At 34.4% G+C, this 9,922-nt stretch overlaps 1 long non-coding RNA gene across 1 annotated transcript; it reads right to left on the minus strand.

The window, feature by feature from the left end:
- Positions 1-3,699: 3,699 nt before the first annotated feature.
- On the minus strand, positions 3,700-9,066 carry LOC107398743 (uncharacterized). The gene is made up of 3 exons (XR_010333410.1): positions 5,002-9,066; positions 4,652-4,933; positions 3,700-4,600 (listed from the first exon to the last, which is right to left on the minus strand). It is a non-coding gene; the product is annotated as an uncharacterized LOC107398743 (long non-coding RNA).
- Between the last annotated feature and the right edge of the window lie 856 nt (positions 9,067-9,922).

The following is a 9,922-nucleotide window of genomic DNA, read 5'->3' on the forward strand; positions in this document are numbered from 1 at the left end:
AAATGGACAAGTGGAAAGAGTAATGCGAACTCTTATACCCACATTAATGTGCGAAATGGATATCGAAGAACAATGGGACAAAAAGATTGTCAAGGTAGAACGCAATTTAAATTCTATGTTGAATAAAACCACTGGTAGAGTTCCATTTGAAGCCCTTCATGGATACTTACCCGTGTTCGACGATGGAAAACTCACTAAGCTTGCAGAAGGCGAAGATTGTACCTGGACTCCTCCCGAAAGTATCCAAGCAGAAATTCGTGAAGCAATTGTTGAAAAACAAAAAGCATATAAAAGACGATATGATAAGAAGAAGTTCCAAGGTGTGACATACAACGTTGGAGACATCGTTATGTTCAAAACCTACATCCCTGGAGGAACCGGACAATCATCAAAAACTAAAGCCAAATATAGAGGACCATTAACAGTTATTGAGAAATTGCCTTCGGATATATATCGTATCTCCAGTCTTGCGGATGAGGGACGCATTTTTACGACTACAGCCAATGTTTCTCAACTCAAACTCTACAGAAACCCAATCGAAGACACAGAACCCGAAGACACAGAATCCGAAGACAGTGACAGTAGTGAAGATGAACTTCCACAAATCGAAACTGTTGAAGTTCAGATACATTCTACACCAGATGCAATTGTAACCGAAGAACTACCAAAACGAAATAGACGGATGCCAAAGAAACTGGCTGACTATAAACTATTTTAAGTGATTTTGTTTCATTAGTGTATTAAATTTCATTGCTCCTTGTTTTATGTCGAGCGGAGGTCCGCTCGAAGGTCAGAATGACCGAGTGTTAGAATATTTAGTTAGTTTAGGTTATGAGGTTGGTAGTCAGAAAGTAACTAGAGGAGAAGCTACTGTGATGGCGTCGGCCTGAAATGTGTTCCGAAATCAAGTTCATCATTAAACTTTTGTTTTAACAGACTGTGTTTTGTGTTCCCTGACACTCAAATCTAACATTTGTATTAAAAAGTTTGGGCTCTGAGAACTGCCATTGGGTATTTATTGTGGATATGTGCAGATCGTGAATGTTTGTGTCTTCCTGGCATCATCTTAAATCGAATGAAATTTTTTTAATACTTTCCATAACTGACAATATATTGCGAGCCGGGCGTGAATGTGTTCTTATCTAAGAAAGAAATTAATTATTAAAAACAAAATAAAAAAGGATATAAATTACCGACATACTGTTTAGCGAATCTGAGATTTGTGTATATAAAATAAATTGTTAAGTGACAGAAGTGTATAAAGTGAGATCCGTACTATTGGCAACGTTGTATGGATCTCGCTTTCCGCAAATTTTTGCTTGTATATACGTATATACACAAAGTGATCTCGAATGTCGCAATCTGGTACTGACCTCGAATTGCTCACTTTTGAAAACAACTTGAACTTTTTTGTTTATCAACATATTAGAAAACCAGTTTTATATACACGTGTATATTTCTCTTTGTATTTTAGCGCGCCAAAAATTTTTCCGGCTAAGTCCATTACTTCGAAGGGAGATATATATATATATATATATATATATATATATATATAATATAATAATTATATATATATATATACATATATATATATATATATAATTATTATATTATTATCAAGTTCCAGAAGATTTTATAGTGTCGAAAGTCATAGAAGAGGTCAAAATCAATTTAACTGATAAGACTCGGTATCAAATAATAGCGACAATTTATCCTTTTTTACCAGCAGTTCAAATTCGAGTAATACTTCTAACAAAAATAGCAGCAATAGTTGTGAAAAAAAAGAGATCACTACAGATTCCTTAGAATATATTGCAGATGATTTAGCCAAAAAATTTAAAACTCAGCTTCCCGATTTGGGAGATCATACATACAAAATCAGGACAGAGCATAATTATAGTTTACCAACATGGGTCCAGCAGCTATCTAATGGGGGATTAATAAAGCCCACAGAAGAGTGGCTTAAAAAAGTTGAAGTCTGGAATAAAATTTTTGAAAAATATTATACATATTTATCTAAGAAAAAGCGTCTTAAAAATAAGGGAATAACTATTAAATTATCAAATTTTATTAAGAAAAGAGAACCGGATTTGCCTATTAGCTTAATAAAAACGTTTTGCAAACTACGAACAATTATAAGAATAAATAATTATCTGAATACAGCAAGGGTAACTAGAAAAAGAATTGCGAGAAAACAGATTTGTCAACAGCAGCACCCCAAACAAGACTCGATGGAATGTGAGAAAAATTAAAAAAATTATTAATTAGCTCAAATTAGCTCAAAGCTTGCCTTTGGGATTCATTTTCAGTGGTTGATTCTTGGTGTTGATTGTTGAATTTGATATCTGGGTGTATGTGGTTGTTGTTGTTTCCTCTGGAAATTACTATTTTTGCGATTTCGGTAAGTTATTCTTGTTTAATTCGTTAATATCCGTCATTAGATACGCATAATTATATCTTATCGCGGCAGTATAAGATAGCGCTCGCCCCTCTATAGCAGCAGCAGCTGGTATCGCGGCGGCGCGGCGCAGTGAAAATTTAGTATTTATCGCTCTGTCGCAGAGTGAGCGTCTGGTGTCCAAATTTTGTCTACATTAATTTCATTAATTTCAGTTTAAATCACTAAATTTAATGGCTGAATTTAATTGCTGCCACTGTTTTAAAAGCGTAAGTCGTGATACACCTATCGTGGTGTGTGACGGCTGTTCGCTAAATATTCACTGTCGTTGCCTCAAAATAAGCGAAAATGAAATCGCCTTTATTTCTCAGTCTCGCTCTCCAAATATCAAACTGTTTTGTAATAGATGCAACGTAACTATCACAGCAATTTCAGAAATTAAAAAACTCGTAAATGACATAAAATCATCATTTGATGAGCGTCTTAGCAAACTCGAATCTCTTATTATTAATAACAATACGTCTCAAGCTATAAACCGCGAAGAAATTATCGCCGAATCTGTGGACAGGTCGGCTCGTGCGTGCAATGTTATTATGTACAATGTTAAACCTGTCGCTAATAAACAAGACGTGGATGTGGTAAATGATGTCCTCGAGGTCATTGATCCATCACTTGTGATTGGTCCGGAAAATGTTTTTCGCGTAGGAAAAACCGTCGGTGATAAACCTCGCTTATTAAAATTGCAATTTAAAACTCAACAAATGGCACGTCTATGCTTGAAGAAAAAATCGTCTTTGCTGCAGCACCCACAATTTGCTCACATTACTATTAGTGATGATAAAACCCCGGGTCAACTAAAGCATTTAAACAATTTGCGTGATGAATTAAAGCGAAGACTTGATGTTGGCGAAAAGGACTTGACAATTAAATACGTTAACCACGTACCAAAAATTATTTCACATCAAAAAAACTAAATATTTACCCTTGTTCAATGGCTCTTCTGTATACGAATATCGCATCTTTATCTTCAAAATTTAATGATTTGTTATTAGAAGTAACTGAATTTAGACCTTCTATTATCGCACTCACGGAGACTTGGCTTAATCCGTCTATCTCTGATGATGCTGTACACATTGAAAATTACTCTATTTACAGAGATGATCGCCTATCTCAAAAAGGTGGCGGTGTGTGTTTTTATGTAGATAAAATTAAAATTTCAAAATTTTTTAAAATTACTCAAATTTGCATATCTGTTAAACCTTATGATTCTCTATGGTTAAAATTTGAAGGAAATGAACAAACCTTTGTTATAGCATGTATTTACAGACCACCAACAGGAGCGTCTTTTAACAATCACGAAAATGATAAAAATCTATTTAATACCATACAATCAACTATTAATCAGTATCCTAACTTAATTATCATGGGAGATTTCAATTTTCCATGTATAGACTGGTCTGCTAAAAACACAACAGGTCAAACAATCATCGAAAAACAATTTTCTGAATTGCTCTTGGAGAATAATTTGTCACAAATAGTCACTGAACCTACACGATTTAGATCCCAACAACGTCCTTCATTACTTGATTTGGTAATTTTGTCTGACGTTAACCTTGTATCGTCTTTAAACGTTTCGAATCCTGTAGGTACATCTGATCATTCAAAAATCGAAATTGAGTTACAAATTATGATATATTCAGAGCCAAATGCAAGAATTAAAACAACATCAATTGTTGACTACACTCGCATAGACGAAAGTCTCTTGACTTACGACTGGAATGGTTTAGATTCACTAAATGCGGAAGAACAATGGAAACATTTTAAATCGATTTTACAAACTTGCATTACAACAAATTCCAGACTGTTTACAAACCGACTGAGAAAAGATAAACCGTGGATAAATCAACACATGCTTGACAAAATAAAATACAAAGCTAAATTATGGAAAAAATTTAAAAGGAAGCCTACTGAAGATAATTTTTCTGCTTATAAAAGATTTTCTAACCAACTAAAATCTGATTTACAAATAGCCAGGTGTAATTATGAAAATTCTATATTAAATAAACCAAAACTATTTTATTCCCATGTACGTAAATTTATCTCTAGTCGTGTGTCGGTCCCTTTAGTACGAAATGCTTCAGGTCTACTCTGCTCCGATCATACAGAAACTGCAAACACTTTAGCGGACAGTTTTGCTGCTACCTATAATTTAAACATTAATAATAATATACCGTCATTTATGCCTACAAGTACATTTAGTGGGTTGTCTTATATTAATTTTACTCCGGATCTGGTAAAAAGCCAACTCTGTGCCATTAAATTAAATACAGCTCCAGGTCCGGATCAGATACCTCCCAAACTCCTGAGAACTTGTGCTGCTTCGTTGTCGGGCCCACTTGCCAAAATGATGACAAAATCATTCTTACAAGGCACTTTGCCCTACGAGTGGTTGCAAGCAACAATCACGCCTTTGTACAAGTCAGGAGATAAACTTGATCCTGCTAACTATAGACCTGTAAGTCTCACGTCGACATGCTGTAAAATTATGGAAAAAGTTATAGTCAAGGAACTATTAACTTACATGAGAAAAAATAATTTAATACCTGAGCATCAGCACGGCTTTTTACCAGGTAGGTCAGTTGTCACAAATTTGCTATCCTGCACAAATCTATGGACAAAAATGTTAGACACTAACCAACCTGTAGACATAATTTACCTTGATTTTAGTAAAGCCTTTGATAAAGTCCCTCACAATCTCTTGTTAGCAAAACTGGAGTCCTATGGTGTAACAGGAAATTTGCTTGATTGGATCCGAGCGTTTCTATCAAATCGAAACTATTGTGTAAAAGTCTGTGGTAAATTTTCGTACTCTAAACCAGTATTAAGTGGGGTCCCACAGGGATCAGTTCTTGGACCAATTTTATTCTTGTTATATACAGCAGATTTATTGTTTTCACTGGACAGCTATTCAGCATATGCGGATGATATTAAGTTATTTGCTAACCCACTTGTCACGGACTTGCAAGACCAACTTAATTTAATCTTCCAATGGAGCGAGAAGTGGCAAATACCACTAAATATTGCAAAATGCTGTGTACTTCAGTGTGGCCACAACAACCCAAAGTACTGTAGTGAGACTGTGATTGATGATGGTTGATCGATGTTTAAATGATTTACAACTTATTTTAATTGATTTATTTAATTAATCTTGAATTTTACTTTTGTTTTCTTTTTTTGAAATGGTTTGGCTCGTCTAGTTAATTGATACGCTACATGATCATTTCACTTACCTACGTTGTGTTGTTTTGATGTACGAAGTCACTCTTATAATGATATCGTAATTTGATCTTAATTCTTATCAGAAAGGGTTCCGGATTTATCCGTAACGCAAGTCCGGATTCAAAGTAGTGTCAAAACGCATGGGAGAAGAAATTTAAACCACAAGTTTCCTCCAAAGTTATTTATTACAAGAATAATGAATATTCCGTTGGATGGATTACAATAATCAATGGTTATGAAAGTTTGATCAAATTTGGCCAATTGTTATTTGTTTTTGTATAGTAATGTCGTCAAAACATATCTCAGAGTCGTAACCACAATTCGTTTGAAATTCCAAGTAAATAGTTTCGAAGTTGCTGAGTGATACGAAAAAGTTTTATTGATATGATATGACGTTAATATTTAACATGAATTAATTTAATTCGATAATGTCCAAATAAATTAACCTACGTTTCAGATGATATTGCTCGAACTCATAGGATCCAGGCAATTGACAACGCGTTTCTAAATTACTTGTACCAAAGGCGGATTATAACATGCTCGCGGAATCTTTGATACGTGCATCGCATTGAATTTTGCGCCCTAGTGCCGAAATTCCGTCTCCGGTAAAAGTCAGGTGATCAACACCTAGAATGAATTACGAATAAAACCCGGACATACAAGCTTTTACAAATCAATCTGAATAAATGTAGAAGTAATTTCTCTCTAAAGTTTTCCGTCCACGAGCTTTGACAAAGACTTGTGCAGAACTTTGCCATGTCGCGATATCAGTTTATTACAGATAATCACGGATGATTATGTCTGCTCGATCGTCCGTAGTAGCCTGCAAGTACGTGGAAGTACTTGCCGTTGGGACGGGAATTACAACGTCCATTCTAAGTACAACGGGCGGAAACTACGACCTGCCACCGCGTCTTAGACCTTGTTAAAGTTGGGGAAGAGCGTCCCCGGGGACTACGACTCTTCCCATGAAGATGGCCAACTCACGAGCCTGTAATTTCTGATCTGGACGCAAAAGAGAAACACTCTTTTGCTTTATCGCCTAACGCGTTGCGGAAGAGAAATCGTTCTACTCTAAACCTATCCTTAACTAGCAACAAATCCTTCTATTTCGTAATATTTTGGTGTATGCAACCTTAAATTATCTGTGTACAACAGTTTGACTAGCACCGTGGGTTTTGGATTTAGACTTTTGTTGTAGTTGAATATTTGTTTGATGCCGTTTCACTCAAATTTGTCGTAACAGATTTAGAAGTTAGAAGCAAAGAATATAAAGAACTTTTAATATTGTAATTTAAAGGTGGGATGGTTGAATTGAAAAATATGAAATTGTTTGTTGCGAGTTATTTTAAGTTGAAAATGATTTATTTAAAATTTATATAGCTGACGTAGTACGAAGCACAAGAATTTAAATAATTACTGGTCTTTTCGGCATTTCCGATGCTTAATAACTTGGTGGTTACGAGAGAATTTATGAAATGAATGATAATGATCACTATTTCGAAATGACTTAAATGATTTAATATTATAATATTAAATGAATAAAAAATTAATTAATCCTTTTGAGGGCCTACCTAGAAATTTTAATCCTCCTAACGCAGGGGGTTAGCTGCTTCCCAGGTGTTGTAGTTCGCAGCACTACCTAATCGAACGAACACTAAACTTGTCTCGTTTTTAACTTACTCACTAATCACTAACGCTATCACTTAATTCAAGAATTTAAATTAATTTAATTTAAAATTACGCTTAAATGCACTTAGTACAATTTAGACGCACTAAAAGGTAAACGAAGATGTTTTTAAATTTATAAAAATTTAAAGGGCAACACGACAATCGACTACCTCGAAAGACCGTCAAAAATCGAATCCCCCCTAAAGTCAAGGGCTCATCTTGCGTAAGCTACACTAACTCGCTTACCCCACTACCCTTGTTAAGTAGTTTCCACATATGCGAAATTTTGCAAATCTGACTCTTATGATGTCTTGGCATTTGATCAAACCTTGTTTAACTTTCTAAATATTATTATTAATTAACAGCTGGGGTGTTTTCCGATTAACAATTTCATTATAATTAAACATTAAATTTGGTAATCGTCGATCTGAACTGAATACAATACAAGAACGCTATGGAATTTCCCCAAATATCCTGAAAGAGAAATTAAACTCCAAAATTGGTTGTTGTCAGGTCTGAAGTTGTTTTTGGGAACACAATGAAATGAATTTTGTGTAACAACAAATTTTGTTTGTTTAAATAACACAGAAAATATAAGGAAGAACCCCGTGAGGAAACTGTAATTTTGGTCGTACTACCCGTTGTTAGATGTCGCCCCCAGTACTACACCGGTACTATTTTAACATTTCCGCGTTTTTCTCCAATTTCCTTAGGGATTTTCCTGTCTACTTTCCTCTTAGGATTATGTTAGTAACGGGCAGCAATCGTGTCATGCAATTTTTTTGCTTACAATAATTTAATTAAATAGAATGATTTATACATCCGAATTTCGACGGCTGCGCCTTAAATATTAGGGTTAAATTTTACATCAAAATGTTCAGAAAAATTTCGCGTGTTTTTCTAAACTACTGGTTTCGTGATCTGATGTTGATTTAACAAAGAAAACGTTAATTTCGCTGCAATTTCTTATAAGGAATGCACATGTGTGCTTGTAATTTGATATTCTTTTAAAAAGCTCTGTTCTGTAACGAATTTGTCAACACCCCCTATTCAAGCGGCACTTGACCAACGTCGTTTTGGCTATACTAATCTAGTTAACAGACATGAATTTCAATCGACCAATTCGTTCTTGAAGTTTTGCAACAATTTGTTAACAATTACGCCGAATAAAATAAATTATTCAATTTTATTTGATGACTGGAGTACACTGCATAAAGACTCAACTTTTTGGTACGAAACGTTACGGGAATTTTTGAATAAGATGAAATTTTGATTCTTTCTCGAGTTGTTTACTGATCATCAACGTGCCTTAAATTGGCTCATAAATTCCTTTCTTTTTGAAACGTGACTAGTTAATTTCTAAACAAAATTTTGGATTTAATTTTAGGTTTATCAATAAATTTTGGCTATTTTAAACGAAAGTAAATTAATTATGCTTTTGTGAGAAAATCATTGGATTAGCTGGGCGACTGTGGTGCAGAGCCAGGCCGTCGCCAACCCCCATATCTTTGCATATCCACTTGTTAAAACACATGGCCTTTCGACCACCCAATTTGGCGATTTATAACGTTTTTAACAGTTCTTGGAAAGTTTCGTGGGAACGATAATTTTCTAAACATTTTAATGCTAACAAAGGAATAAATAAGTTAAATTAAAATTTGTTGCAACTTTTGAATTGAAGTTGAATTAATATTGTCAAAGAACTAAACGTTTAAACTGACTCCGAATATTTTGCGCTGGTTAATAAAATAAAATTTTAAATACCGCGATCATCACAGTACCTTTACCATATAAATGGCACACTCCTGAGTGTAAAAACCTCAACCAAAGATCTAGGGGTCATTGTAAATGATAAGTTAGGATGGTCAGAGCAATGTCTAGCATCAGTGGGTCGAGCGCGTAAAATGTTTTATTTGCTAAAGCATGTTTTTCCAAATCCTTCAGTCAGTTTTATTTCAAAGGTGTACATCACTTACATAAGGCCGCATTTGGAATTTGCCATTCCAGTCTGGAGACCTTATTTGTTAAAGGATATTGATTTGCTGGAAAGAACTCAGCACCTGGTAACTAGATGGACACACTGTTTAAGACAAGTTTCATATGAACAACGTCTTGAAATACTCAAAATACCAGATCTACGTGCTCGTCAAAACAGGGCAGATGCAATTCAAATTTTTCGGCTTACTCATGGTTTATTTCCTGGAGTAACACGCAATTTCTTGCAAATTCAATATCATGACAGACTTAGAGGTCATTCTTATAAGCTGAAAAAAGAACCATTTAAGACTACCGTTAGAAAGAATTATTTGACAAATCGTGCATTTGATATATGGAATGGCTTGCCTGATAACGTTGTTGCAGCTGTTACTGTTTCTTCCTTCAAGAATCAATATGACACATTACAATAATTAACATTAACCTTTATTAATTAACTAATTTAACTGTAGATTAAAATTGTATTTCATTTTTCATTATTCAATGGTGTTTTATTTAACACGAAACCGTATTTCTTGATATTTTGCTATAAAGGTGTTAACCTCAGCAAAGAATCTATGTTAATAATAATAATAATAA

The sequence above is a fragment of the Tribolium castaneum genome, chromosome 3 (assembly GCF_031307605.1).
Source record: "Tribolium castaneum strain GA2 chromosome 3, icTriCast1.1, whole genome shotgun sequence".
NCBI classification, from domain to species: domain Eukaryota; kingdom Metazoa; phylum Arthropoda; class Insecta; order Coleoptera; family Tenebrionidae; genus Tribolium; species Tribolium castaneum.